The sequence below is a fragment of the Notamacropus eugenii genome, chromosome 5 (genome assembly GCF_028372415.1).
Source record: "Notamacropus eugenii isolate mMacEug1 chromosome 5, mMacEug1.pri_v2, whole genome shotgun sequence".
Taxonomy (NCBI): Eukaryota; Metazoa; Chordata; class Mammalia; order Diprotodontia; family Macropodidae; genus Notamacropus; species Notamacropus eugenii.
The window spans coordinates 248,079,953-248,087,517 of record NC_092876.1 but is presented as its reverse complement, the minus strand read 5'-3'; the positions used below and the strand labels follow the sequence as shown (position 1 = coordinate 248,087,517).

The window sequence follows — 7,565 nt, the reverse complement described above, 5'->3', positions numbered from 1 at the left end:
TGGGCTTACCCAAAAAAATTACATGCCACTCAATCAATAATGCCATCTCTATCATCTAAAGGCAATACCAACCATCAAATGTCAAGACAGATCCATCAATGACCCTGGGGCACAGCCAATTCAGAGCCATGCTCCTTATAGCTCAGCATCACAGGGGACAATAAGTTACTGGAGGATGGATGCTAGCTGGCTAGCCCCAAAGGCATGATGTGGGTGATTGAAACAAGTTGATAACAATCCAAGAAAATGTTAGAAAGACACATACAAACACATTGCCAAGCACGACACTGAGCTAATGGGAACAACCTAAGGTGCGATACTTGTTTGTGATCAGACCTTCATGAAGTCCGTGAAGTAAGCATCCAGAAAATGCCCAAATACTACCTAAAAGGGCAAATGATTTATTGTGTATTCTACAAAAGAAAATAGGCCACATTGTCCTTCAGTCACATACAGAGAGCAAAGTATTGGCGATATCAAATACAAAGCACAATTGATGAACAAAAGAGTTAATATCATTTATAGTGTGCAAAATTTGTATGATCTTATTATTTCAAAGGATTTGGACCCTAGACACTGCAGTAACTCAAGGAAGTATGTTAATATATGACCAGGCATGTTGAAATGATCAGGAGTTGTTCAACTTGTTTTCACTTCATAGATACCTTTTGCAATCTGATAAAACCCAAGGACCCTTCTCAAAATGACATTTGAAATACATAAAATAAAATGTCTAGCATTATAAAGGGAACAAACTATATTGGATTATAGTTTTCACAATATTTCTTTTTTAAATTTTTTTAAGAAGATCTCCAATTTGAGAACTCCTATTAACAATGCTAAAAATATAGTACCCAGTGGCTGTAGTTCTGTATGGCCCTAAGTACTAGGGTATGGACAACTAAAGGTCACTGGGTAAGAAGAACTACTTAGTCTTTGGAAAGTATGATAAATTCCAAAGGCCAAGAGAACACTTCCAATTCAATTGAGTTCAATTAATTCAACAAGCATTTATCAAATGCCTACTACATGCCAGGCACTGTTTGACATGCTGGGCTTGTAGAGAAAAAAATGAAATATTAGCTGCCATCAAGGAGTTTACATACCACTGGGAGTAAAAATATGTACTCACATGAAGATATGCGAAATAAAGACAAAGTAATTGCAGGAGTTGGAAAGGACTGGTAATTAGAGGGAAAAGCCTCTTGAAATAAGTGGCAATTGAGCTGATCCTTGCAAGGAGAAAAGGATTACAAGAGTTGGACTAGAGGACAGAAGGCATTACAGATATATGAGACTAAATGAGCAAAACATCTATTAAGGACCTACTGTATGCAGAGCACTTTTCTGGTTATTAGAGAAGGTAGAAAGTTTAGAATAGACATAGTACCATGAATCTTGTACTCTAGTGGGGAGTAAAGGGAATATGACAAAAAATCAACTATATAATACAATCTAATAAAAAATTGCACTGGAGAGATAGGGGAAATTACTATGTAAGATCCACAAGAAAAAGTCTCCAACCTTCCCAGGTACTGGCTCTTGTTTGCCTTGGTTGCCTCAAACTACAGATGTTTTCTCCTTGCTCTATATCCTTTCTTCTTCTCTCCAGCACTCTGTGCTTAGAAAGCATAAGTTACATTAATTAAAGTTTCATGGAAGAGAGAGCATTTGAAACAGGCTTTAAAGGATGGGTAAGAATCTAATCAGCAAAGAAGCGAAAGAGGATGTTCTAGACAAGAGAAAAATCATGCCAACAACAGTGCAGAAATGGGATAGCACAAGTTATATCTAGTGGGTAGAGGTTATTCAGTTTGATTCCAGAAGAGAGGAAATGGTGTGTAGTATAAAATAAGGCTGGAAATGTAAGGTGGCATGAGATTATGGCGGAACAGAATGCCTGACAAAAAATATCTGAACTTTACTCAGTGGGCAATAGGTAGTCATTGAAGAATTTTGAGCAAAGGAGTGATAAAATAAGTTCTATGAATAAAAAAGATTGATCTAACATGAGTTGGAAATATAGTTAAAAGGGAAGGGAGAAATAGGAAGGCATTTTAGGAATCTATTGTAACAATCTTGTAGTAAAGTAGTTATAGTGAAAACAGTAAGGACAAGACAGATTGGAGAGATACCATGGTAGTGGAATCAATTGGGTTTGGTAAATAAATACAAAAGGTGAGGGAGAACGAGAGTCAAAGACAATACAAAATGTTAGAACATGGGTAAAGTATGAAGTGATATTATACCCTTGGTTTTAGATATGAGTGGACACAATAGAAATTAAAGGAACAAATAAATTATTTGAATGATTTGACATTCTACAGGTAGGCATGGAACGTGACAGAGATCAGGGCCAGAAATATGGATCTGGGAGCAATCTGTAGAGTCGCACCTGTTGAAGAGGACATAGACATGGACAATTAAGGAAGTATAAGGAGAAAAGAAAGCAGAGGATGCCTTTGAAAAACATCACCTTGAAGGGTCAGGAAAAGATAAGGAGCTAGAAAAGGAACCAGAGAAGGAGAATTTAGAGAAGTAGGAGAAAAGCCGGGTGATGTCTGTGAAGCCAAGAGAGTATTCAGAAGAAATTAGTGACCAACAGCATTGAATGCCACAGGCGAGGGAAAGCATTTTGATTTGGCTACTAGAAGGTCACTGGTAATGTTGGAGAGATCATTTTAATTAAGGGGAGGAAGAAAACAGTTTGTAAGGAATGGAAGATAGTATAGATAGTAAGAAAGTAAAGACACTAAGCATAGGCAGTTTTTTCAAGAAATTTAGTAGTGAAGCAGGATACAGCATAAAAAAGGGATAAAGGAAAAATTAAAATGAGATAAGATATATATTATGTATGTATATAGTGCTTTGCAAACCTTAAAGTGCTATATAAATGCTAGTTTTTATTATTTAAAAGGATTAAAAAATCTAATAAATCTTTATAGACAAGAAGGTAAGGAGAGAAAAAGGAAAATGAAACAATGGAGAGGGAGAGAATGAAGAAAAATAGTAAAGAGGAAGTGATATATTGGGAAAAGATCCTATTAGGTTAGAATGAAGGAAAGAATGTGATTAAGGGAAATAGAGCAATTAGCTTTAGTCTGAGGTAAGAATACTTCTTCCTCCACAACTGGAGAGGAGAGAATGGGTGATAAGTCTAAGACATTCTGAGAACTGATTAAGAATAACTAAAGACAATTCCTGCAGATGGCTGCATGTTCATTCAGTTACCAAGTCTTATTGATTCTACTTCCACAATTGCTTTAGCATCCATTTGTTTCTTCTCTCCCCAATGCCTTTCACGTCTTCATCACTTTTTACCTAAACGATTGTAAAGGTCTCCAAATCAAATAAAAAAAGTTGCCTCTAATCTACTCTTCATACAGCTATCAAAATAATCTTCCTCATGCCCTGACTAAAAACCTTCAAGTGGTTCCCCACTGCCTATAGAATAAAATATTCAGCCTGACCTTTAAGGTAATTCCACAGTGTGATTCCAATTAACTGTGAAAGGAAGATCCCAGGTTGAAAAGGGACCCTAAATGAAAAAGAGTCTGATCCCATATTGTAAAGGCATTTATTGTCTGGGAGGAAGACCTTGCAAGGGAGAGAAGAACTTGTGAAGGAGCAGAGAGGAGATAGGGTCTCAGGTGCTTAAAAGAGAGTGGGAAAGGGGTGAGATAATATTGTTTCTAGAGGCTTTGGGGTAAGGATCAGAGGTTAACAGGAGAGGACATCTATAGACACAATAAGCCAGGGAGCAGAATATTTAAAAGTCCCAAACAAGGTCATGAGTCTGCAGATGCTGCTCAAAGTTGCCCCTGAGCTGGTCAAGGCTGGTTTTATAGTTTGTGGCAGCCACAGGCATCTTCAAATTTGACTAGAGTTCACTCACAAAGGATCACTGTAAGTCAAGCAGCTCTCAGCTTCAGAAGTCTTTTTGATTGGCTAACTCTGATAAGTTAGTACATTACAGAGCCCATGTTAACACAACCTATCCTCGCTCATTTTACATTATTCCTTTCTGCTCTAACTAGACTACATAGCTATTCCTCTCCCTGCATTCCCCTATTTGAAAACAAATGGGCCAGCTAGGTGGTGCAGTGGATAGAGCACCAGTACAGGAGTTAGTAGGATCTGAGTTCAAATCTCACCTCAGACACTTGACGCTCACTACCTGTGTGACCTTGGGCAAGTCAGTTAACCCCAATTGCCTCATCCTGGGTCATCTCCAGTCATCCTGATGAATATCAGGTCACTGGATTCAGATGGCTCTGGAGGAGAAGTGAGGCTGGTGACCTGCATAGCCCTCCCTCACTCAAAACAAAGTCAAGTACAAGTAATGTCATTACTTCTCTGATGGCATGGTCTTTTTTGGCAATGAAGGATGAGTACAAACACACACACGTGCACATGCACGCATGCATGCGCGCATGCACACACACACACACACACACACACACACTTGAAAGCAATTTTGCAAGATCCCCATTACTTTATAAACACTCCCTAATTATCTCTACCTGAAAACATTCCATGCCTTCAAGGTCCTCCTCACTCCACCTCTACCCTACACCTGTGTCACCTCTTCAACAAAGTTTTCCCTGATTCACCCTCAGATAAACACAATCTCTTCCTGTTCAAATTTCCCTTGAGGAAATTTTTTCCTATAATAACCATATTCTATCAGAAGATTGGCCATCACCAGTTCATGAAGTCAACTACCACAGTACTAAAGTCATTTACCTGCTATCTACTAAAGAAGTCATTTACTAAAGAGTTTCTGACATATCAATGGAGGGAATACCTACATCAGTAAAATCATAAATCTTTTGAAGCATTGAAACAAATATATTTGGTAATAAAGTACAATCATGCTTAGTATGTTTGTTGATAATGAGCTTTGTATCCATTAAAGTGATGGTAATGAGATCTTAAGAAAGTTGAATTTGTTTTTTTTTAATGCAAGCAAGTTTTGCTTTAAAAATCTATCTCCCACAGGTATGCCACCTGATCACTTGTCATTTCCAAAACCTATATTCTCTGGCCAGGAGCAAAGTGAGTTATCCTCTTCTGGGTTCACTGTGTGAGGTTACAGCACATTCAGAAACTCTGCCAGGGGACAGAATACTATTGGGTATCCTTTCATCATTTGTTCCTCATCCTTGTAAGAAACTCACACTAAGCTAACCTTGAACTCCTGGTGTTGGTAGAGTTTCATGATGAGGTCTTCAGCATAGGGGCCCACTTATGATATAAAAAAAATTCCCCAGTGTTATTAATATGGATGTGAAGGTCACATCATGGGTAGCATAGAGGTAGAGTTTTCTGTATTTTTTGGAGAAGTAGAAGGATACACCGGTTCTAGCATGTTGTTCTGAAGGATGTAGAGAATGAGACCAACTGCCATCTGAAGACCATCCCTCTCTCTTCTCCCCAGGATATAGAGGGCTGTGTGAAAAACTCTTTGCTCAATTATCTGTGTGAATTTCTTTAGCATTGGGTAACTGGGAAGCCTGTGAACCAGTTCTGCCCATTCGTTGTCTATCAGAGAGAAGTACACATCTTTGCTCCACCTATATCCATTTTCTTTCTGTACCTTTATCAAATCCTCTGAGATTCCAGGCTGCATAGAGGTTGGCAGCCTCCTGACCCTGACCGTGTCTCTATTTTGGTAGTTGGGTTACAAAATTTACAAGATGGGGAGTAATCAAGCAGTGTGATTCTAATATGAAATGCTACCTGTTAGCAATTGAACACAATTTCCACTCTGGAATCTGAGTAAACTCTGCCCTTTAAATGTCTGCTTTAGGGTAAATTAAAGAGCATAATATCAATCAGTTAGCATCTTATGGTTCTTATGTAAATTAATTCTCATTCTACCCTGAAACTAATAAAGTGGAGGGTCCTATCCAGAAATTTACCCTATCCTAATAGTTTGGTACTTCAAAATACCATAGTAAAATCCCTCATGGTTCCTATAAACCCAAAGACTTACAGAATCATTCAAACCACATTTTTCATCAACACCATCTGTAAATTGATTCCATAAGTCTAAATTTCACAAAAGTATTCCAACAGCTTGAGAACATATATGCTTATGATGAAAAGTACCATTTTATCACTTAAATTTAGGGGATGTAATACATGAACCCCATAACCATCCTTTCTGTGGAACATTTCCAGAAGTGGAACAAGATGACATGGATGTTATACTTCTATAAGAGAAGAGCAAATGACAACCACATACCAAACACACCAAGCTCCCTCCTCCCTTATAACTTGTCCAAATATTCCCAATTCCTTTTTACTTAGTCGTATTTTTACCTAGTGATAATGTCTGGCTTTTTCTTGTCTGCCATCCTTTCCTGAACCCTGCCTCACTCCTTCTTGATGGAATTTCAAAATAATGACTCCCCTTTCAACTTAACGCACTGGCAATATGTTTGTTCAAGGCTCCTAATGGCAGCATTCACACTGTTCTAGTCAGCATATAACACACACAACGTCTTGCATGTTGAGTTTACAATAAAATCCCTGATGGTGCCTATTGAATAAACTGATTTTGATAAGTATTAGCCAATAAAATTATAATTCTACATGTATCTTTATGACAAACACTAAAGGAATCACTTCTAATAATAATGTTGCCCCTTATACATAGATAGAGAAATCTTGATAACAATGTCAGCAAAACTCAGAAAATTCATGCTTCCCAATTTAGATCAGTTTAGATAAACCAGTTCCTGCTCAGGCAACGGAAGATAACATGGACAGTTGGCAGATAATGATACTGAGTGAAGATTTTAAAGAGGGGTTTCCCTGAGGGATTAATATATTCAAAATTCATCAAAGGGAAGACCAAGAATTGTCATCACAGTTCACAAAATCTGGCAGTAGTTGATCTTGATTATATATAGAAGATAATCCCTAGAGCTCTATCATATTCAGAAAGTCAATGGCAGAATGTCCCAGGATACTGTAGTTAACACTATATTTGTAAATGAATGCAAGGAAGATATCAGCTCTCCTTGTAACATATCAATAATAATTGGTTGAGATACTTTCAAAAATATTTTCTCACAAAACTTGTTGCTAGCATTGAGTTCAACATACACTGCGAAATAAAGTTTCATGGAGCATAAGGAGATATATAAACAATACTACACATATCTAAGCAACATGCACCACATACACATGGTGGAAGCTCGAGGAAGTCAGTTGAGCTTGTCAGCGTAAGAGAAGAGGGAAACATCGTGTGCAGACAGGATAGTAACCTTCTGTGTGACTTTTGTTCATGCTCCTCTTCCAAGAAAATCTGTTACTAGCTAATGAATAAAAATTTAAAGAGTGAAAATCTTCACTAGTGATCTATCCATCTGTTTATCCACCTCCAACCTGTCTCCTACTGTCTAGTCTCATATCTCCAACTGCCTATTGAACATCTCAAACCCAACATGTCTGAAATTAAACTCATTATTTTTCCCCAAAAAACTCTCCCCTCTTCCAAACTTCCCCATTACTGTCAGAGGCAGCACCATCCTCCTAGTCAATCAGGCTCTCAT

General features: G+C 37.8%; 1 pseudogene; it reads right to left on the bottom strand.

Moving 5' to 3' along the window:
- Positions 1-4,912: 4,912 nt before the first annotated feature.
- Positions 4,913-5,686, bottom strand: LOC140507822 (lysophosphatidic acid phosphatase type 6-like; annotated as a pseudogene).
- Between the last annotated feature and the right edge of the window lie 1,879 nt (positions 5,687-7,565).